General features: G+C 41.6%; 1 long non-coding RNA gene across 2 annotated transcripts in view; it reads right to left on the bottom strand.

Annotated features, from left to right (window-relative positions):
• The window catches only part of LOC147361792 (uncharacterized), a 263,465-nt gene extending 251,723 nt beyond the window's left edge, over nucleotides 1–11,742 (bottom strand). For both annotated transcript variants that reach the window (XR_015138256.1, XR_015138257.1), the window contains exon 1: nucleotides 11,638–11,742. This is a non-coding gene — a long non-coding RNA (uncharacterized LOC147361792). The remainder of the gene's footprint in view (nucleotides 1–11,637) is intronic.
• Between the last annotated feature and the right edge of the window lie 13,049 nt (nucleotides 11,743–24,791).

The following is a 24,791-nucleotide window of genomic DNA, read 5'->3' as shown; positions in this document are numbered from 1 at the left end:
CTTGGCTTATAGAGAACAGTTATCCCTGACCTTTTTAACAATACTGGTATCCCTCTTTCCAATGTCCTCAGGGTCTTCCTATGTAATTTTGTAAGTCGGTGGGTTTCCTGTCCTTATATCCACTCTTCCATGCCTATCTCTCTACCACTGTCTTCCAGAACAGTGGTAGAGAATTTAAAGCAATGGAAAAAATCAATTAACTGATTCTTTGAATTGGTTAATAAAATTGATAAACTTTTAGCTAGCTTAAGATAAAAAGACAAAACAATCAAATTACTAAAATCAGAAATGCAAAAAGGCATTGCTATTGATCTTATAGAAATTTTTTTAAAAAAGATTATAAAGGGATACTATGAACAATTGTGTACTAATAAATTAGAAAAGCTTAGATGAAGTGCATCAGTTTCCAGAAAGACACAAACTACCAAAAATGACTCAAGAAGAAATAGACAATCTAAGAGATCTACCACAAGCGAAGACACTGAATTAGTACCCAAAAAACTATCCAAAAAGAAAAGTCTAGAGTCAGATGGCTTCACTGGTGAATTCTACCGTACATTTAAGGAAGAATTAATATCAGTGTTTCACAACTTTCTTCCCCCCAAAATAAAAGAGGTGGGAACACTTTCCAATTCATTTTATGATGCAGTATTTCCCTGACACCAAAACCAGACAAAGATATCACAAGAAAACCACACACCGTATCTTTTGTGAGTAAAGACACAGAAATCCTCAGTAATATAGTAGCAAGCTAAATCCAGCAACATAGTAAAAAAAAATTATACACCCTGACCAGATGGGATATATACCAGATATGCATGATTGGTTGAAAATCTGAAAATCAATTAATGAAATATACCATATCAATAAAAAAAAAACTATATATTTCAATAGATAAACAAAAAGCATTTGACAAAATCCAACCCCTTTTCATGAGGAAAACTCTTAACTAACTAAAAGTAGAATGGAACTATCTCAACCTGACAAAGGACGTGTAGGAAAAACCCAGAGTTAATATCATACTTAATGGCCAAAGACTGGATACTTTCCTTAAAGATCATGATGAAGACAGGAGGTCCACTCTCAGCCTTGCTATTCAACTTTGTACTTGTGCTTCTAGCCAGGGCAATTTGGCAAGGAAAAGGAATTCAAGCATCCAGATTAGAAAGCAAGATGGCATTTCCAGATAACATGTTCTTTACATAGAAAATCCTAAAAAAACCACTAAGAAGCTAGTAGAACTAACAAATAAGTTCAGTAAGCTTGCACGGTACAAGGTCAAGATACAAAAATCAATTGTATTTCTATACCCTAGCAACAAACAATCTAAAAATAAAATTTAAAAACAATCCCATTTACAAAAACATCAAAAAGAATAAAATACTTAAGAATAAATTAAACAAAGAATTCAAAAACTTATACTCTGAAAACTACAAAATATTGTTGAAGGAAATTTTAAAAGATCTGAAAAATGCACCATGTTCATGGATCGGCTGATTTAATATCATTAACATGAAAGCCTTCCCTAGTTTATCTGTAGATTCAGTGCAATCTTAGTGAGAATTCCCAGTGGATTTTTTTTATAGAAATTGAAAAGCTGGCTCTAAATTTTTTTAATGTAATTGCAAGGGACCCAGAATAGCCACGGAGAAGGTGATGGCACCCCACTCCAGTACTCTTGCCTGGAAAATCCCATGGATGGAGGAGCCTGGTAGGCTGCAGTCCATGGGGTTGCAAAGAGTTGGACATGACTGAGCAACTTCACTTTCACTTTTCACTTTTATGCATTTGGAGAAGGAAATGGCACCCCACTCCAGTGTTCTTGCCTGGAGAATCCCAGGGACGGGGGAGCCTGGTGAGCTGCCGTCTATGGGGTCACACAGAGTTGGACACGACTGAAGTGACTTAGCAACAACAACAACAGAACAGCCAAAGCAGGTTTGAAACAGCAGAATCAAGTTGGAAGATACACATCTGTGAATGTCAAAACTTCATGCAAAGTAATGGTAAACAAAACTGACATAAAGACAGATATTAAATCAATGGAATAGAATTGAGAATTCAGAAGTAAAGCCATGTGTTTGATGAATGGTGCCAAGACCAGGTAAGGCAATGGAGAATTAATCTGTGCTACATGATATAAAATAGGTAAGATAAACCTGGCAATAGGCAACAATAAAATGATTTCACAGTTGTGACCAGCTCTGGGCTCAGTTTCATCCACTTAGAATTTCAGCAGGACATTCTAAGATGGCAACGAGTCCCAGCTTGACTAGAGTTGGCATATTGTCTCTATGTGGCAGGCACTCATACCTTATCACTACCATGCATGCTAAATCACTTCAGTTGTGTCTGACTCTTTTCAACCCTATGGACTGTAGCCCTCCAGGCTTCTCTGTTCATGGGATTCTCCAGGGGTTGCCATGCCCTCCTCCAAGGGATCTTCCTGACCCAGGGATTGAACCTGCAACTCATTATGTCTCCTGCAATCCAGGAGGATTCTTTACCACTAGCACCACCTGGGAAGCCCCTTATCAATAGCAAGATGTAGTAATTATTTTGGTTTATCTGAGGCAAAGGATAATATTCTCCATCTGGTCTTCTGGATGATGAAGAAACCACGCCTCCTCCCTTTGGCATCAGTCTATGAGAAGTGAGACTCCCTGAAGAAGAAAGGATGGTAGGGATAGCCTAAGTCTTCCTGAGGCTAAAAGAAAAAACCAAGCTCATCACTTCCCTGGTTAAGTTAACTAAGTCCTAATCAACAAGTAAATATCCCCTCTTTCAGAATTGTGGCCTTGTCTTGCCTTCAGTCAGGAAACTTTATCTCTCTAGAAACAGAAGGCACAGCAGCCCCTCCTGCAATCTCTCAGCCTCTCAGCTGAGGTTCTGTGTCAGAAAATTCTCTTGTTTAAATCAGCAAAAGAGCTGTCTTTCTTCTGCTGTTAACCATGATCATTTGGCACTGTTTAAACTTAATATTGTTTTTATGATATTTAGGAAATAAAATAAATAGAAGGATCAAATTGTGCAGAGGAGCAGGAAGTGATTTTTACTTTAAAACTCTCCATATTCATCCTACTTTCCCTGGGAGGGTTTAATTCCAAAGTGCCAGTTGGTTATTTTCTGGTAGAAAAAAAATGACAGCAGCTTGTCTGAGTGAAAAAAGGAAACAAGCTACAGTAATATATCACCTCCCCTGCCCCCAGACTTCTGCCTGCCTTCCTCTTCCAAGGGCAACTGCCCGAGAAGCTAAGAGGGGAGGGCATTGGTGGCTAAAAGGTACTCTTATAGTTCATAATAAGCATTCTTTACATTCTTCACATTTTAAAAGTCAGGACTAGGGATAGACCAAAGAGAGAGCTGCCCTTTTATTATATAGGGTGAGTTATAATGGACAAGGCAAAAAACAAGAGGATATCTGTGTCATTTTTTACCTTACTTCTCCATGGACTGGTCAATTTTAGTCTGATGACCAGTTCACAGACCACATGTAGGAGGCGGAAGTCATCCAAAAAAAGAAGAAAAGTGGATCCAGAATTTCTGCAATTTAAAATGCTCTCACACTACCATGCATAAAATAGACAGCTAGGGAGAAGCTGCTGTATAACACAGGGAGCTCAGCTGGGTGCTCCATGATGACCTAGAGGGGTGGGATGAGTATGGGGTGGGAGGGAGGCTCCAGAGAAAGGGGATATATGCATATTTATGGAATCAAGATTGCCAGGAGAAATATCAATAACCTCAGATATGCAGATGACACCACCCTTATGGCAGAAAGTGAAGAGGAACTAAAAAGCCTCTTGATGAAAGTGAAAGTGGAGAGTGAAAAAGTTGGCTTAAAGCTCAACATTCAGAAAACGAAGATCACGGCATCTGGTCCCATCACTTCATGGGAAATAGATGGGGAAACAGTGGAAACAGTGTCAGACTTTATTTTGGGGGGCTCCAAAATCACTGCAGATGGTGACTGTAGCCATGAAATTAAAAGATGCTTACTCCTTGGAAGGAAAGTTATGACCAACCTAGATAGCATATTCAAAAGCAGAGACATTACTTTGCCAACAAAGGTCCATCTAGTCAAGGCTATGGTTTTTCCAGTGGTCATGTATGGATGTGAGAGTTGGACTGTGAAGAATACTTAGCCCGAAGAATTGATGCTTTTGAACTGTGGTGTTGGAGAAGACTCTTGAGAGTCCCTTGGACTGCAAGGAGATCCAACCAGTCCATTCTGAAGGAGATCAGCCCTGGGATTTCTTTGGAAGGAATGATGCTGAAGCTGAAACTCCAGTACTTTGGCCACCTCATGCGAAGAGTTGACTCACTGGAAAAGACTCTGATGCTGGGAGGGATTGGGGGCAGGAGGAGAAGGGGACAACAGAGGATGAGATGGCTGGATGGCATCACTGACTCGATGGACGTGAGTCTGAGTGAACTCTGGGAGTTGGTGATGGACAGGGAGGCCTGGCGTGCTGGGATTCATGGGGTCGCAAAGAGTTGGACACGACTGAGCGACTGAACTGAACTGAACTGATAGCTGATTCACGTTGTTGTACACCAGAAACCAACACAACACTATACAGCAATTATCATCCAATTTGTTTTCTTGGGCTCCAAAATCACTGTGAATGGTGATTAGAGCCATGAAATTAAAAGATGCCTGCTCCTTAGAAGAAAAGCTATGACAAACCTAGACAGCATATTAAAAAGCAGAGACATCACTTTGCTGACAAAGGTCCATATATAGTCAAAGCTATGGTTGGATGGCATCACTGAATCAATGGACATGAGTTTGAGTAGGCTCCAGGAGTTGGTGATGGACAGGGAAGCCTGGTGTGCTGCAGTCCATGGGGTCGCAAAGAGTTGGATACAACTGAGCGCCTGAACTGTGCTGAACTGATGGTGTTTTTAGTAGTCACATATGAATGGACCATAGGGAAGGCTGAGTGCTAAAGAATTGATGTCTTCGAACTGTGGTGTTGGGGAAAACTCTTGAGAGTCCCTTGGACAGCAAGGAGAGCAAACCAGTCAGTCCTAAAGAAAATCAACCTTGAATATTAATTAGAAGGAATGATGCTGAAGCTGAAGTTCCAATACTTTGGCCACCTGATACACAGAACTGACTCACTGGATAAGCGCCCTGATGCTAGGAGAGATTGAGGGATGGAGAAGAGGGGTGACAGAGGATGAGATGGTTGAAAGGTATCATCAGCTCAATGGACATGACTTTGAACAAACTCCAGGAGATAGCAAAGGGCAGGGAAGCCTGGCATGCTTCAGTCCATGGGGTCGAAGAGTCGGACACAACTGAGTGACTGAACAACAAAAAGAAAGATAACATAATTTTTAGATTTCTAAAATGAAGACTGTAAAAATAAGTAAATAAATTAAATTCCCTCAAGTCAATAGGCAGAAATGGTTGGAGGTTTGTAAGGTTCTGCCAGTTAGTATTTTAGAAAATTCAGAGAGACTGTGGGAAGCACTCTTAAATCTGATACTGTCATGTCACTAATAGAACAATCCCAGACTTCTTTAAAATGTTATCAAATGATCAATGTGTCAAAACTAAAGAGACTGGGAGGAGCAAAATAATGAAGACCAAGGAGGTGGTCTTCAATCCCACTCTGTCTAGCCTCTAGGAAGTGGAAAATAATAGTGATATTTTGGCCACAGGAAGTTCCTCATATTAGCCTTTCAAATAAAATCTTAGTATCAGATTTTATAATGACAGAGTACTGTCAGAGATGAGGTGTTGGTGCCCTGAATTCCATGGTAGGCACAAAAATATGGCCTTGAGGGCAGACTGGGAAGATTCTGTCTGCTCTGGAGAGCACATACTTAGCTGGTCCCTCTCTTTCCTTTATTCCAAGATTTGGTGTGAGAGATACTACCGTGAGGTAGTATGCTGCTGCTGCTGCTTCTAAGTCGAGTCAGTCGTGTCCAACTCTGTGCGACCCCATAGTCGGCAGCCCAATAGGCTCCTCTGTGCCTGGGATTCTCCAGGCAAGAATACTGGAGTGGGTTGCCATTTCCTTCTCCAATGCATGAAAGTGAAAAGTGAAAGTGAAGTCGCTCATTCGTGCCCGACTCTTAGTGACCCCATGGACTGCAGCCTACCACGCTTCTCCATCCATGGGATTTTCCAGGCAAGAGTACTGGAGTGGGGTGCCATTGCCTTCTCCATGAGGTAGTATATAAGCTGCCAAATACTATAGCCTGCTGTTCCCAACCAAGCCCCAGTTCACTGGTTCACGTCTCATCACCCAAACCCCAGCCACCCTGGCCCATTAGCCCAGGTGTGTGAGCTGCCACCAGTGGTTGGGAACTAAGGGCACAGTGTGGGAGGCCTTTGCACACTTTGAGATGCCTATCAGAAGAGGGGAGTTCCTAGATACCCTGGGCACCAGGTGAGTGGGGTAAAGTGAGTGCTTGAGTATACACAAGTCATGATCAGCAGGACAGCTGGCAAGACTGATGGTCAAGAGCACAGACCTTGGAGACAGACTCTTCTGGGTTTGAATCTCTGCTGGGTGTTTTGTAAGTTCTGTGCCCAGAAATTCCCACGTCCAGCTTCTCTGCACCACTGTCCTGCACATACAAAATGGGGGAAATAGAATCTACCTCACAAATCTATTTTGAACATTAAACATGACATTGTATATAAAAGCACAGTATCTGGCATGACCCTAGTGCATGAGTGAGTGCTGTCATTTCAGTCGTGTCTGACTCTTTGTGATTCTATAGACTGTAGCCCGCCAGGCTCCTGTGTCCATGGGATTTTCCAGACAAGCATACTGGAGTGGGTTGTCATGCCCTCCTCCGGGGGATCTTCCCAATCCTGGGATTGAACCCGCATCTCTTGTGTCTCCTGTATTGGCAGGTGGTTCTTTACCACTAGCGCCACCTGGGAAGCCCCTGACCCTTAGTAGATGTTCGATAATTATTGTTACCATGACAATCCCATTATACGGGGGACATTATTTTTAAATTTTTCCCAATCCTTCCTGTTCTACATCCTTTTCTCTGAAGCACCTTCTAGTTTTTAAATGGTTTAAATACACAAAAGTTAGGGATTCCTCCAGGAGGCAGAAGGCCTGCTGCCCTTTATATCTGACAAAGTTCCCCTTTTGGTGTCCTCCTGCTTCAATCATCCATGCAAGGTTTCTGGCCTAAAACTCTCAGATCGGATTTGAAGAGAAAAGTTAAAGGGAATTTATCCCCATCCTTTTCAAACTCAGGAAGATGAATTGCTCATTCGTTCTCTGAGGAAATAAGGCAAAGTATGTTCAGTAATTACTTGGAGGACAAAGCATGCTTGTCAGATTAGGAAGAGCAGATGTTCTCTTGGAGGAGTGGCAAAAGAAAACTGGGGAGGGAGAAACAAGATAAGGAAGAGCAGGGCTGTCAGTCGGGAGAGAACGCAGGGCAGCGTGAACCTGCTTCAGTGCTTATCCATCAAAGGGCAGCTTCCAGAATGTCAGCCTTCCACATGGTCTCCACTCCCGTGACTGCCTCTGCACTTGGCCCCCTGGACTCTGTGTGCAGGAGCTCTTTAAATCCTAACCTTGGAGAAAAACACTGCAACTCTGAGCTCAATGTATTTGACTGCTGTGCACTGCATTTGGGCCTTAGCTCCTGACACCGGACTCAGCTAAGTTGCAAAATCTTCTCTTTTTCATGCTTGTGCTCAGTCACGTCCAACTCTTGGCAACTCCAGAGACTGTGGCCCATCAGGCTCCTCTGTTCATGGGTTTCTCCAGGCGTGAATCCTGGAGTGGGTTCCCATTTCCTCCTCCAGGGAATCTTCCTGACCCAGGGATTGAACCCATGTCTCCTGCAATGGCTGGCAGATTCTTTACCACTGAGCCAAGTTTTTTACCCACTTCCCAAGCTGCAAAATAAAGTCCCATAAAGTCCCACTGTGGGGGGATCAGACCCTTAAATGAACACATTTGGGTATTGTTTTGCTCATGTAGAGAAATTGCATAACTAAAATAGGAGAGAAGATGAAATATGGGTGGGCAAAAATTTTAAGAAGTGCCCATCTCACATATCAGGTATATTTAATCTTCATAAAATGCTAAAGTTGAGATGGTTTCCTACATTTTACAGACTAGACAGAGGCTCAATGCAGGCTCATCCAGAAGAAAAGGTGGTGGTTTGGTGGTGGTTTAGTCACTAAGTTGTGTCCGACTCTTGTGACCCCATGGACTGTAGCCCAACAGGCTCCTCTGTCCATGGGATTCTCCAGATAAGAATACTGGAGTGGGTTGCCATTTCCTCCTCCAGGGAATCTTCCCAACCCAGGAATCAAACTCAGGTCTCCTGCACTGCAGGCAGATTCTTTACCAAAGGAAAGAAAAAAAGGAGAGGTCCCAAATGAATAAAATCAGGAAGAAAAAGAAGTTAAAACTGTTACCATAGAAATATGGAAGATCTAAGAAACTTTTATGAGCAACTATGTGCCAATAAATGGACAACCTAGAAGAAATGGACAAATTCATAGAAAAGTACAATCTCCTAAGACTAAAACAGAAGGAAATAGAAAATATGAACAATTAACAGTAATAAAACTGAATTAGTAATTTAAAAATTCCCAACAAGCAAAAGCCCAGGACCTGATGGCTTCACGGGTAAATTCTACCAAACATTTCAAAAAGTTAACGCTGATTCTTCTGAAACCACTCCAAAAAATTATGGAGAAAGGAATACTTCCAAATTCATTATATGAATCCAACATCACCTTGATTCCAAAATCAGACAAAGATATCACACACATGCACACAATAATTATAGGCCATTATCACTGAAGGACATGATGCAAAAATCCTCAACAAAGTACTAGTAAACCAAATCCAGCAATACATGAAAAGGATCATACATCATAATCAAGTGGGATTTATTCCAGGCCTGCAAGAATTTTTCAGTATCTGCAAATTAATCAATGTGATATATCACATTAGCAAATTAAAGAATAAAAAAATGATCATTTCAATAGATGCAGAAAAAGCTTTTAATAAAATTCAACATCTGTTTATGATAAAAAACTCTCCAGAAAGAAGACATAGAGGGAACATACTTCAGCATAATAAAGGCTACATATGACAAACACACAGCTAACATCATATTCAATGGTGAAAAACTGAAAGCATTTCCTCTAAGATCAGGAACAAGACAAGGATATCCACTGTCACCACTTTTATTCAACATAGTATCGGAAGTCCTAGCCACAGTCATCAGAGAAGAAAAAGAAATAAAAGGAATCCAAATTGGAAAGGATCTTGTAAAACTGTCACTGTTTGCAGACATGACACTATGCATAGAAAATCCTAAGTATGCCACCAGAAAACTACTATAGCTCATCAATGAATTCAGTAAAGTGGCAGAATACAAAATTAACATGCTTAAATCTGTTGCACTTCTATACATAAACAATGAACTATCAGAAAGAGAAAGCAAGGAAACAATGCCACTTACCACCACATCAAAACAAAGTATTTAGGATTAAACCTGCCTAAGGAAGCAAAAGGTCTACACTCAAAACACTATAAGAGACTGATGAAAGAAACTGAAGACAACACAAACATTTGGAAAAATATACTGTGTTCTTGGATTTGAAGAACCAATATTGTTAAAATTACCATGCTATCCAATGCAATCTACAGATTCAGTGCAATCCTATGAAAATGCCAATGACATTTTCCACAGAACTAGAACAGATCATTTTAAAATTTGTATAGACATATAAAAGACCTGAAATAGCCAAAACAGTTTTGAGAAAGAAGACTAGAGCTGGGGGAATCATGCTCCTTGTCTTCAGACTATACTACAAAGCTACAGTAATCAAAGCAGTATGTTACTGGCACAAAAACAGACTCACAGATCAATGTAACAGGATAGAGAGCATAGACGTAAACCCTTACACTTATGGCTAATTACTCTATGACAAAGGAGGCAAGAACATACAGTGGAGTAAAGATAGTCTCTTGAATAAGTGATGCTGGAAAAACTGGACAGCTGCATGCAAAACAATGAGATTAGAGCATTTCTTCACACCATATAAAAAAAATGAACTCAAAATGGATTAAAAACCTAAATGTAAGACCAAATACTATAAAACTCCCAGAGGAAAACATAGGCAGAAAATTTCTTGACATAAGTTACAGTATTATCTTTTCAGATCTGTCTCCTAAAGTAGAGGAAATAAAAACAAAAATAAACAAATGGGATCGAATTATACCTGAAAGCTTTTGCAGAGCAAAGGACATCATCAACAAAGCAAAAAGGCAACCCACTGAGTGGGAGAAAATATCTCCAAATGACATAACCAATAAGGGATTAATATTCAAGATATATAAACAGTTTGTATAATTCAACATCCAAAAAAAAAAAAAAAACGACAACAAATTGCCTAGAATAGGCAGAATAACTGCATAGACACTTTTCTAAGAGGAAATGCAAATGGTCACTCAGATCAGATCAGTCGCTCAGTCGTATCTGACTCTTTGCGACCCCATGAACCTCAGCATGCCAGGCCTCCCTGTCCATCACCAACTCCCGGAGTTCACCCAGACTCATGTCCATCGAGTCAGTGATGCCATCCAGCCATCTCATCCTCTGTCGTCCCTTCTCCTCCTGCCCCCAATCCCTCCCAGCATCAGAGTCTTTTCCAATGAGTCAACTCTTCGCATGAGGTGGCCAAAGTACTGGAGTTTCAGCTTTAGCATCATTCCCTCCAAAGAAATCCCAGGGCCGATCTCCTTCAGAATGGACTGGTTGGATCACTAGGCACATGAAAAGATGCTCAACATTGCTAGTCATCAGGGAAAGGCAAATCAAAACCACAAGGAGATATCACTCCACACCTGTCAGAATAACTATCATCAAAAAGAATACAAATAGCAAATGTTGACAAGGATATGGAGAAAAGGGAACCCTCGTAAACTGTTGGTGGTAATGCGAATTGATATAGCCACTATGGAAAACAGTATGGAAGTTCCTCAAAAACCTAAAAGTAGAACTACTATATGACCCAGGAGTTCCACTCCCCCTCAAAAATCACTAATTCAAAAAGATACATGCACTCCAAAGTTCATAGCAGCATTATTTACAACTGCCAAGATATGGAAACAATCTAAGTGTCCATCAATTAATGAATGGATAAAGAAGAATGGAATGTGTGTGTGTGTGTATATCCACACACATGCATATCATGGATTACTACTCAGCCATAGAAAAGTGTGAAATTTTGCCTTTTGCACCAACATGGGTGGACTTGGAGGGTATTGCACTAAGTGAAATAAGTCAGACAGAGAAAGAAAAATAATGTATGATATGACTTATATTGGAATCTAAATAATACAACAAACCAGTGAATAAAACAAAAAAGAAGCAGACCCACAGATAAAGACAACAAACTAGTGGTTACCTTTACAGAAACTCAAAGAGGAGCAATATCGGGGTGAGGGAGTAGAAAATACCAATTATTGGATGTAAGATAATTAAGGAGGTATTGTGCAACAAGGAGAATAAAGCAAATATTTTGTAATAACTGTAAATGGAGGGTAACCCTTAAAAACTGCTTTAAATTTTTAATTAAATAATACTTTTAAAGAAAGGAAAATGAAAGATACTCACCAAGAGGTAAAGCCAGGCTTCAAATGCCAGACACTAAATCCTATGTGGTACTGTCACCACACGGATTTGCCTCCCTGTGGTATGACCACAGACTGGGTATCTTTCGTCTGGTTCTAGCTTTCTTATCAGCTGTTTCTCATTTATAAAGTTTAGAGATTGGAATAAATCCAGGTTACTTCCCAGCTCTGTCACTTATTAAAAACAGGGACCTTCCTGCAAGGGGCGGGGCGGGGGGGGGGCCTGAAGATAACAGGATTCTTTCAATGTCTGGAAACACCCAGCCCCCTCACTCAGGGCTGGAGACAAAGCTTAGGTCCGTGGGGGAGCTGGTCATGGGCTGAGAAACCAAGCAAGTGTGAATTCTAATCCTGGTGCTGACATTGACTTCCTCCTAATCCTCGCAGGCACTTTGTTTCTGAGTTTCCATCTCTGCAACAAGGTTAGTAAGACTCATCAATCTCCCAGGACATGTTCACGTCTGCCTCGTGTTTGCAAGGAGCTAAAAACCTCATTTCTGGGGGATTGTGGCAGTTTTACATGGAGGAACCCTTAGAAACAAAAATCAGGAATGCTAGAAGGCAAGTCATTGAAAACTGCATTAAAAAAATAACATGTGTGAGCCTGCTAGAGGATCTCTAATCTAAACCCATTTTGAGAAGCAGTCATTCCATTATGTGTTCAGCTATCAGGGGAAAAATTTCTGTAGCTGAAGTTCAACCTAGGAGAAGGCACATAGGGGAAGAGTTCTAGAATAATAGCAGACATTCTGGAGTTCACACTCACAGAAGCAGTGTAATCTAATCTGTTTCTCCTTTTCAAAAAATATTATCTCTATCAACAGAATGGGAAAGACTGAGGGCAGGAGGAGAAGGGGGCGATAGAGGATGAGATGACTGGATAGTATCATCAACTCAATGGGCATGAGTTTGAACAAACTCTGGGAGATAGTGAAGGACAGGGAAGCCTGGTGTGCTGCAGTCCATGGGGTCACAAAGCCTCAGACACAACTGAGCGACTGAACAACCACCACCAACAGAATAATGCATGGAGTTGGAACACAGGATAATCAATTACACCCTCATTTAAGTGGTTGATGCTTCACTCTGAAGAAACATTCTGGAAGAAATAGAATCACCCAACAAGAAAGAAAAGAAATAGAAACATCCAGAATTTGTACAAGTGCTTAAAGTTTTGAAGGGGTAGAAATAGCCAAGCACTGCAGGAAATCCCCAGATTCTATGCTTATCTATGAGGTGAAACAATTTGCCAGGTGAGCTTCATCTTGTCATGCCTTTTGTAGATGGATACATACAAAACACGCACACATTCAGAGCATACAGCTTTCATCAAAAAGTTCTTCCTTGCCTGCTGTGATGGGGTGCCTGCCATGGAAAGTGGGGAGAAAAGAATGGGTCGGCCAGCTGTGCTCTTTCTTCCATCTGTTTCCTGCATCCTGTACATCACAGGAAGAGAAATTTCCTAAGGTTGCCCTTCATACCTTCTGACTATCCTCAGAGGCTGATCACATCTGCACTCCCTCTTAGGAGCAGGGAGACTCAACTTTTCTTTTATGTAGGTCTTCCCTATAATTTTTTTTTTCTCCAACCTGAACTGAATCTCCAACTATCTCTCTCAGGATGCGATAAATCAGGGATTTCTGTTTCCCACTCCGGACTCCATTCTGCCATCACAGTCAGTATACAACCCACAGAGTTAAGCAAACAAAAGAATTTTTCATTTTCTCTTTCATTCAGTAAGGCTCCATTTTCTGTCACCCTCCAACCTTTTGATCTGTGTCCTAATGGTGCCGGTCACTTAGGGGCAGAAGTTCAGCGGTGGGTTAAGTCTGGGTGTGTTTACATGCAGGAGAGGGTGTGTGTGTGCTCACTTCCTGTTGTCTGTGCGCTGCACACTGCCTTTGCTCTCCCAGGGCCCTGAGATCCCACCTGCTGAGTGAGCCCCTTCCCCTGCAATACCAGTTGAAAAGAAAAAAAAAAAAAGTTGTTTTCCCTTTTCTTTCCCTCCAGTCACCAAACCCTTTTGTCTTTGCTGCAGCTGAGCTGACATGGGCCAGTCTTACCTTGAAAAGGTTAAGGGAATAGGTGCTGTAACACTGACTATTCCATTTGGTTGTAACGATTTCCCAGTTTGCGTTTCCTAACATCAGTGGATCCATGAATCCTGAAAATTGCATTAAAATGTGCTTGGGTCGCTGGCTTTTTCTGTTTTCATTCTGAACTTTTTATTTTGTTTTGGAGGATAGCTGATTAACAATGCTGTGACAGTTTCAGCTGGACAGCAAAGCGACTCAGCCGGACATATACATGTATCCGTTGTCCCTCAAACTGCCCCCCTCATCCAGGCTGCCACATAACACTGAACAGAGTTCCCTCGGCTATACAGTAGGTCCTTGTTGGTTATCCATTTTAAACATAGCCATGTGTACTGCTGTTTTAAGATGCTTGAAATGAATGAGAAACTATGCATTCAATAACTGAAGCACCATGGAAACACAGACGACACGGGGAAAGCTCTGATTTAAATAAGTCACATAATTTCCCCTCTAGGACCCTTCTCTCCCGTGTGTGTATCTTGCCACCTCACCTGCTACCAGCCTACTCTGCCATCCTGCCACGTCACTTCCAGGAGATAAACTCTCTGACGGCTACTGACATTTGGGTTAAAACAACTAACGAATTTCTCAAAGCGTTGCTGTGTGAGAAATGCATTCTCCACTCATGCACTCATCCCATCCACCTGTTTATCATTCAGCCGCTCATCTTCCAGGCAGATCTGAGTTGTGGCTCCAGGACAAGGTGCAACAAACGGTAGGTGAAACTGGCCTGGAAAAGGACATGGTATTCATCAATCACTCAATACACAGCCTGGCTTATATCTCTTATCTCCCCGAGACCTTCACGCCCACGCCTCATGAGCAAGCACTGTGTACACAGCATGGTGGTACCCTCCAGGGACCCCACTCTCTTGCATTTAACTGGCCCCTGAGAGATTCCACAGAAAGGATATTTAATTTGGTGGTTCTCCAGAAACACTGGTTTACTCTCCATGCTGGTTTTCTCTTTCCTCTCCAAGTCTGTGTGACAGACTCTAAGACCAAGAAAGGGTACGTAATTAACTACTTGACCTCTGCTTGGCTGCGTCGACAGAGGATATGTTATGCTTCCTTCCTTCTTTTCCGTTTGTGCCAGGATTCCAAGTTGTGTGTGTCCCTCGGCTGCTTGCACTCTTGTTTCATCTTCCCCCATATGGTGTGACAGATCTCTACCGCAGACCGTTATGGACGGGCTTCCGGTGGGGAGACTGCCCTACTGAGGCAGATTCGTGATCACCATGGAGGACAGCCACAGTCTGTTTTCCAGGGACCAAATCCAGATGCTACTGAGGAAAATATATTAAAAAAAAATACCTCTAGGCACTTAATTGTGCAATGTTAGACTGCCCAATGCCAGCTGGTGATTAAATTATGAAATACAGGAGGATTTATAATCCTTGAAATTTCATCTGAGCCCATGTTGTCACAGAGGCCGTCTGACCATATGGTCCATCCTTCTTGCAAGGTTCCAAGAAACTCACCAGGGTATTGAGCCCCCAAGGGTGAATTGCATTGTCTGTTTACTTCCTATGACAGCAGGAGATAAGATGCAATGGGATACTCCTATTCCATTTATTACTTTTTCTTTGAATCTATGTCCTTGTCAAATATGAGTGGTTCTCCCCCTAAAATATGTGACCCTCTTTCCCAAAATGGTTTAGCATTTCTTCCTGTAAGTCCTTCATCATACAGCTGTTCCTTGTTCTTTATCTGAACTGTCACATTTTCCTTGCCTAGGATTTCTATCACTGTCCACATTGTAGTTTACTATTAGCATTTCCAGAATTTCATGGTGACTGTTTTACTCATCTCTAACTCAAGGATCTGTGACAACATATAAATATATGGGACATAGTTCTTCATCTATGGCTTTGCTTCAACATCAGCAGGAAAATAAAGTCATTATGTTCCTCTCCCTCAAGGTTCTTCTATATCAGGGTATGGAACTTAGGAGACAAAAATGTCTCATTCAAGATATAAATGGCAAACCTACGGTATTTAGGAGATATTATATAAAAATCAACGAGTTAAATTTTAGATACAAAAAGCCATCATGGATCTTTGAACAGAGATATTGAAAAGGAAGATAATGGCCAGCCTGGCAAAGAGTAAGCTACCTTCAATTGGATTTCATGAGTAAGTGTTGCCCCAAAATGGATCTATGTGGAGTTACAGGTAATTTTAGCAAGAAAAAAAAAGTTTTGAAGGAGCAGGAAAAAGATGGGAGATTTAAGGTCAAAGTCATGGACAGTAACCTAAACAATTCACAAAACAGAAAGCAAAAGAGGAAAGTGAAAACTGTCATTAATGCATTTTGAATAAGTACTTGTTGTTTAATTTGTTATTTGAAAACTAAGTTTACCATGCACGTCTGTGTGCTTAGTTGCTTAGTTGTGTCGACTCTTGGCAACCCCATGAACTGTAGCCCACCAGCTTTCTCTGTCCATGGAATTCTCCAGGCAAGAATACTAGAGTGGGTTGCCATTCCTTTCTGCAGGGGATCTTCTTGACCCAGGGATCAAACCTGCGTCTCCTGCATTGCAGGCGAATTCCTTACCATCTAAGCCACCAGAGAAACCCAAGTTTCCCATAAGAGAGACTATATTCAGGTCAGAAAGGGCATAAGTAGGGGGAAAAAAAGGTTTATATCTTCAGAAACTCAAAAAAGGACTCCAGTTAGGATAGAAAGGTAGAAACATAGTTAGCTAGTTATATCCCATTGACTATATGTACTTCAATGGTCAGATCTCAGCAGCTGGATGGATGGCTATATATAAGTGCTCAGTCACTCAGTCATGTCCAACTCTTTGTGACCCTTTGGACTATAGCCCATCAGGCTACTCTGTCCATGGGATTTTTCAGGCAAGAATACAGCAGTGGGTTGCCATTTCCTCCTCCAGGGGATCTTCCTGACCCAGGGATTGAACCCACATCTCCTGCGTCTCCTGCGTCTCCTGCATTGCAGGCTGATTGTTTACCTGCTGAACCATCGAGCAAATGAATGGCTCTACACCATTAAAAACACAGACTCAAGCCAGACTAATTGAAATAAAAGACTGGCTCTGCCATTTACTACGGAGAAGGCAATGGCACCCCACTCCAGTACTCTTGCCTGGGAAATTCCATGGACAGAGGAGCCTGGTAGGCTGCAGTCCATGGGGTCGCTAAGAGTTGGACATGACTGAGCGACTTCACTTTCACTTTTCACTTTCATGCATTGGAGAAAGAAATGGCAACCCACTCCAGTGTTCTTGCCTGGAGAATCCCAAGGATGGGGGAGCCTGGTGGGCTGCCGTCTGTGGGGTCGCACAGAGTCGGACACGACTGAAGTGACTTAGCAGCAGCAGCAGCAGCCATTTACTAGCTGGGCAATTTAGATAGGTTGCTTGACCCCTCCATGCCTCAGTTTCTGCTTCTGTAAAATGATGATAATAATAGTATTAACCCATGAATTGATTATGAGAACTAAAGAAATATGTTAAAAATAATATTTATACATATATATGATTTTTAACAGTTCCTGACACGTAGTAAGCACTGCATAAGGCTTAGTTGCTTATGCAACTAAGTTGTGTTACTATTGGACAGAACTAAGAAGAAGGTACTTAACTCTTTGGACCTCTGTCAAGACAGCTGGCTTAGGGCCTAGCAATAAAACTCTGGACAACTTTAACTGCATTTGCAGGATGGAAAGGGGAAAAGAGCCAAAGGGAGAAGGAAAGAATAGGGATGCCTTAAAAACAATTTCTGCACAGTGCACATTTCTTCCAGGGTTAGGTCCTACCAGACCCTTTATCCCCACATTTTCAGCACCTCAACTCCCTGTAATGGAAACTAAAAAGGCAACTCACTGAAGGTATCCAAGGACATACTTCTGCCATTCTTCTGGAACCCACCAGGACATTTTGCTGTTTGTTATCAACTTCTTTTAACTATAGTAGCGCCCAGTCCTCTAACATCTCTGTGGATTCGCCCCTAATCTCACTAAAAGGCAGATGAGATTCTGAAAAGGAGAGGTGGGTAGAAAAGTTTGTCAATATGAAGGAAACAGCTTGAGCAAAGGCAGAAAAAAATAGGAACCATGAGGGTAGATCAAAAGAACATGTGGACTAGAGTACAAGTACATCTAAGTAATATAAAGGAGAAGAGGGAGCTGGGACCCAGCAGACTTGATGAATGCCAAAGTGAGGACGTCATGCTTAACCTGGGAGCCAACGTGGCGAGGGTGGGAGTGGGGGTTGGCATGGTCACCTGGGAGGAGAATATTTGATAGAATTCAGTGTAGAAGCAAATGTTTAGGAGTCAGATCTGCTCACTAATTAGATCACCTTACTCAACATCACTGCTCTAACTCTCGTTGTCCTTATTGTTTCAAGATTTTAAATATGTATGGAACTTCTACTTTGTGCTAAATACCATGTGAGGCCCTCTAAGGTAGTAACTCTAACATTTGTACAGTTCAAGTTAGACCAAGAGATCCATTCTGCATGTTCCAACTCTAACGTGATATTATAATCAGGATTCAGCCAACTGGATTCCCAATCCCATTAATGAAGAACAGTCAAGATCTTCACCAAATGTTGTTGCATGTATTCTGCTGCTGCTGCTAAGTCTCTTCAGTCATGTCAGACTCTGTGCGACCCCATAGACGGCAGCCCACCAGGCTCCCCCATCCCTGGGATTCTCCAGGCAAGAACACTGGAGTGGGTTGCCATTTCCTTCTCCAATGCATGAAAGTGAAAAGTGAAAGGGAAGTCTCTCAGTCATGTCCGACTCTTAGCCACCCCATGGACTGCAGCCTACCAGGCTCCTCCATTCATGGGATTTTCCAGGCAAGAGCACTGGAGTGGGGTGCCATTGCCTTCTCTGTGCATGTATTCTACAGACTATTAAACTCTGAAGAATTTTGTTCAGATCTACTACCACTGGCCTGGCAATCATTTCACTTTTTCCAGGTGAATAAACAGGTGAAGAAAACTTGATAAAGAGTGATTGATTCCCTAGACTGCCTAAGAAATTAATTACATATGAGAATGAAAAAAATAGGAAGTGTAATATATAATGAAAACCAGGAGGTATCTTGTCTAAGTCCAATCAGCTTTGGAATTATATCAATAGGTATCTAACTGCTTGATTAATTCTTTTTCAGTTTTTATGTTTTCAAGTCATCTGTGATTTTTTTAATGTCATCTCCTTTCCTTTTAGGAATTCCTGGCAAGTTGACATACATATGGTGAACATATGGTCTTCTCCTAATTGATTTAATTCAGAAGATGACCCAGGGGAGAGCTCTGAGCACTATCTGTTTGAGAGGTTTCGGGAATGTTTATTTCAGAGTGAAGGGTCTAAGTGTGATAGCATCAGAGTAGTGCCATTGAAACAGGCCAGGCAGTACGCACACATGGTCGGAAGTATCAGTGGTATAAATCATCAGGATGATTTTAACTCAAAGTCTCTGAATTGGCAGAATAATATAAAAATAATATTATTAAATAAAAGTAAGAGTTACTGGTTATGATGTTTATTTCAAGAGGTTTTTTAAAAAAATTGCCTGTACTAAATCTCCCCTACTTGTAAAACTGTCTCTCCCCAGGTGACACTGCATTGCCTAATTAACTGGTGGATCAATTTGCCTACATTCCTAAGGGAGCCTATGTTTGCCTAATACATCCTCCACCTGATAGAGATAATGCTGAAGCTAAACGACTGCGGAAGAGCTGGGGCAATTGACTGCATTCCTTCCCTGCAGACGGCTATAAATAAAGCCATGTGTCTCTCCTCTGTTTGGTAAATGGCTCCTAGATGATAGCAATCCAGCCGCAACAAAACTGAAACCAAATTGAGTTCTCTCTATTGTCATCCCTGGTTTGGCTCTAACAATAAAGTCAAAATACCTGTCATTAGTTGATGATGACCTTGATTGATGTGGAGTTTGAATCCTTAATATTGAGTCACAGGACTCAATTTTGAAAATGTGGCATCTGATCATGTTCCTATCAATCTAACGCCCTAGGCCCAAAGTCTGTTTTGTTAAGTGATGCGAATAAGCAACATACCAGATAAAATCAGCCTTTCTGAATTAAGCATAGGAAATTTATATGTAATATATATTTTAAAATATTTTTATATCTTAATATGTATATGTATTAATACATATTTAATGTATATGTATATTAGTGTATATATACTTACACATTTATATGTTTTATATATATACCTACACATATATAACATATGGGGGCTTCCCAGGTGGCTCATGAGAAGGAAATGGCAACCCACTCCAGTATTCTTGCCTGGAGAATCCCAGAGACGGAGGAGCCTCGTGGGCTGCCGTCTGTGGGGTAACACAGTTGGACACGACTGAAGTGACTTAGCGGCAGCAGCAGCAGCAGGTGGCTCAATGGTAAAGAATCCCCCTACCAATGCGAGAGATTCAGGAGTTACAGGTTCGATCCCTGTTCCCTGAAGAGGAAATGGCAACGCACTCCAGTATTCTTGCCTGGGAAATCCCATGGACAGAGGAGCTTGGAGGGCTACAGTCCACGGGGTCTCAAAGAGTCAGACACAGCTAAGCAACTGAGAACACATGCATGCATATAACATAGAAATGTGTAGGTATATATTATATACACACGTCCTTCATTTCTTGTATCTTTAGCCCTTAGCCTGAACCAAGTGTTTTTAATGTTTGTTGAATGAATAAACAGTTGGGCACTTTCTACAGTTTACATAATTAACCATCCAGTAGATAATTGTATCGGAGAAGGCAATGGCACCCCACTCCAGTACTCTTGCCTGGAAAATCCCATGGACGGAGGAGCCTGGTGGGCTGCCGTCTCTGGGGTCGCACAGAGTCGGACACGACTGAATCGACTTAGCAGCAGCAGCAGATAATTGTATAATGTCAGTAGTGGTAGTACTAGTCGTAATAACACTGCTACTGCTAAAAAAGCTCTTATTAACTGAATTTTCACAAACTCCAGGCACTAGTGAAAATGTGCTTAGAACTAAATACCCTGTCTCATTGACAACTGTCCTACAAGAGAGATCTTGTTATTTCCCAGATTGTAGATCAAGGGGTTGGGTTGTGAGGAAGTTAAACAATGTGCCTAAGAACAAATAGGTGATGATATAGAATCCAAATAATCTGCTTGTAATCACAGCAGACTCTTTCAACTCAGGGAGTACATTGTCATTTCAATGGGATTTCACTGGAATGTTCAACACTATTTTTGTTTGAGTGGTATGATTTCACTTAAAGATCATTCCTCTTTCGGAGTTAACTCGGTCATACGAAATTGTTCTGTCAAATTGTTAATAGACTATAAAAGAGAAGGGGCAGGAGTGGAGCCTTTGATTCTGGACACTGCTGCTGCTGCTGCTAAGTTGCTTCAGTCATGTCCGACTCTGTGCGACCCCATAGACGGCAGCCCACCAGGCTCCCCCATCCCTGGGATTCTCCAGGCAAGAACACTGGAGTGGGTTGCCATTTCCTTCTCAGATGCATGAAAGTGAAAAGTGAAAATGAAGTCACTCAGTCATGTCCAACTCTTAGTGATCCCATGGACTGCAGCCTACCAGGCTCCTCCATCCATGGGATTTCCCAGGCAAGAGTACTGGAGTGGGGTGCCATTGCCTTCTCCGATTCTGGACACAGATCACAGTTAAGAACAGAGTAAGACAGGTGTCAGAAAATATTTCTGAAGTGCTCTTGTCCATTTCCACGTGCCTAAGCAATCATCAGAAAAATTATTATTGTATCCAGTTAGCAACCATCGGGTCATCTTTGAATTCTTTGAAAAGTAGTAGAATTTCATTGCTTCAGCTTCATGGGATGTTTAGGAATTGTCCTTTAGGAATTCATCCTCAGGAAGAAGACTTTAAGATCTGCTCTGTACAGCACATCCTAGAGCATGCTAGTACATATTGATGTTTTATAAAGCGATGCAACAGAAGTGCCATAGAAAACAGCAGACTAGTCAATGACCCTGAATTAAAAATTCCCTTCCTGAAGCTCATATGACCATAGTACCAAGAGAAAAAAGAGACCCGATACATCTCTCTGTGTGTCATGACAATACACTTTGTTCTACTCAGTGGAACCCAGAGAGGGTGAAGCAATCCAAATATTATTTCAGAGCTAATTGCTAGCTCATGTGATTTCTTTCACAGAATAGAATTACAAACACATCTGGTGTCATTTCTTAATCAACTGGGACTTGACCCTCCATAATGGTTAATTACATTTCATTGCATAACTTGAGTATAAGTTGTACACTTAACATTTCTACATTATCACAGCTATTAATATTAACTTAATAAGAGGAATAATATAGCCTCACACCAGAGACATCTTCGGGATACCTTGGATGTCATCTCTGTTTGTGAAGAGAAGCAGGATTGGAGTCTATCACTTTTTAAAGGTCTTTTCACAGAATTTCTTCCAAAGTTTTTCCAGTGTTATCTCATGAACCTCTCTTTGACTATATGGGCAAGGTGACTACCCAGTGCAGAGCTCCCAGACAGCATGGTTATAAGTATTCTTTCTCATAGTCCACTACAGCACACTCTGGGTGGTCAGATTGTGTGCCCCAATTTGAGGGTTGGAAGCCTGGACACAGGACACAGTCTAGTAGCAACTAAGCAACATAAGTTGAACACAGTGTCAGCTCTCTTCCAGGATAGGACAGTGTTTTGAAGGAAGCAGGACAAGATTGATCAGACTACAAGGGAATTCACACCATAGGAGCTAGTGATCCTGCTTAAAACAGTCCCCGTACTAAAGAACGACAATTTGAGTAAATATTTGTCCGGTGAACAATTTACATTCTTCCTTTCCCATAAATGTCTAACTTTCAGCAAAGATCCACTTGTCACCTGCACAAATTGTAGGTGTTGAAGCCAGGCCTGTGACCCTGAAGACCATCTTTGCCATTTCTGAATGACCTATGTGTCTAAAAATGTGCCCGACGCCTACAAGCAGTTGAGCTCCTGAAATGTTCTCAAAGAAATACAAAGCATATGCCATGCAGCTGGCTCACATATCAGCCATGGTGTCAGACAATTGCTCTCTGAAGGGCTCTGGTTTTTGGATCAGGAGACACCTGTCATGCTGGTCATGCAGTGGAGAAAGCATGGGGCTGAGATGGCTGAATTCTGAACCTAACTTGGCCACCAGGCATGTATGGGCATGGGAGAGTTCCCTTTTTCCTAGCCTCTACTTCCTCACTTGACAGATGATTCTATGAGCTTTAAGTTTCTTAACCCAGTTCAAAACACCTGTGCCCATATGATTTTACAATCAAACAGGATAATGGGGACTTACTTCAATCAATCTGTTCTGAGAGCTTCTTTGAAATTCTACTGAGCATCCCAGATGGCGCTAGTGGTAAAGAACCTGCCTGCCAATGCAAGAGACAGAAGAGACACAGGTTCAACCCCCGGGTCAGGAAAATTTCCAGGAGAAGGGATGACAACCCACTCCAGTATTCTTGCCTGGAGAGTCCCAGGGACAGAGGAGTCTGGTGCGCTGCAGTCCAAGGGTTCACAAAGAGTCACACAACTGAGCACACACAGCACAGATACCTTGGAGAATATTGTTTTGCAGAAAATTATTTTTTAGTACTTTATATTGGTAAAAAAGTCCACATTCACCCTTCAACAAATCTATGATACATTTTGAACACCATAAACTACCATAAATCTTATCACATGCACCAGCCCTCATTTGTCAGTACACAAAACTTTACAGTCAAGCATACGTATCCATTTTGCAAATTTTGTTCAGCAGATTCACAATAAACTAGCACAAAGAGATCAATAGAACTTATTTTATGGTAACAAAGAACTGGAGAAACACAGAAAATAGTTGTTTTGTTTGCTTGAAGCATTTTGTCTGAGTCATGGGATTCATTAGCCAACCAGGACAAGTGACAAGAAGAAAATTTCCTCTAGCCATTATGAACAATTCTGAGCCAAAGTGATTTGACATCTCCGCCAAAAATGGTCCCTCTAGGGTCAAGTTGACCCCTCCTTGAGAAATAGCTCTGGTTTAAAAGCTCCCACCTAAACAGGTTTCCCTGATGGCTCAGCAGATAGAGAATCCATCTGTAATGCAAGAGACACATGAGTCTCGGGTTCAATCCCTGGGTCAGACAGACTCCCCTAGATGAGGAAATGGCAACTCACTCAAGTATTCTTGCCTGGAAAATCCCATGAACAGAGGAGCCTGGCAGACTACAGCCCATAGTGTCGCAAAGACTTGGACATGACTGAGCAATTAAGCACACACCCAAACAGAAGAGCTGCTGCTGCTGCTGCTAAGTCACTTTAGTCGTGTCTGACTCTGTGTGACCCCACAGACGGCAGCCCACCAGGCTCCGCCGTCCCTGGGATTCTCCAGGCAAGAACACTGGAGTGGGATGCCATCACCTTCTCCAAACAGAAGAGCTCCCCCGCTTCAAACACTGAGCACACAGACTAGGTCATCCCTAAATCATAGAAAAATAATAAAATCAGAATGAATAATTTCATGTCAATTTCACTTGACAAGGCAATTTCACCTTCCCAACTCAAACTACCCCCAGTGATCTTTAGAGGACATTTCCCTCAGAACAGGTGCTTTGTTTTGCTTTATTATTACAATTTTCTCTGCATAGGAAATAGTAGAGACACACAACAGACTGCAAAATCCAATTTTAATTAAAAGTCACAGACCTTGACATATTGGAAGCTTTGAAAATATTTTGCAATTTCAGTAATGATGAGAAGTTATGCACCCTGCACCTCTATATCTAAAGCATGAAATGGAAACCAGCAACCATTCATCTACTTTCTGTCTGGAGCTGTAAAACTGTCCTGGGATGTGCTGAAGAGGCATCTAGGGGTGTTTCAGAAAGGAAAGTATTTGCTAATGAGAGACCAATTTAGATAGCAAAGAATTGAGAAAGAGTCAGATTTAACCCCTCAAAAGCAGATACTAGTTTGTGGGTAAAAGCTCTTAAATAAACCACAGCTCTAGTGATACTTGTTTTCATTAGGA

This window comes from Bos grunniens, chromosome 12, assembly GCF_055505025.1.
Source record: "Bos grunniens cultivar Pamir isolate PY7600 chromosome 12, Bosgru_T2T1.0, whole genome shotgun sequence".
Classification (NCBI taxonomy): domain Eukaryota; kingdom Metazoa; phylum Chordata; class Mammalia; order Artiodactyla; family Bovidae; genus Bos; species Bos grunniens.
The sequence above is the reverse complement of the archived record's forward strand: the minus strand, read 5'-3'. Positions and strand labels throughout refer to the sequence as shown.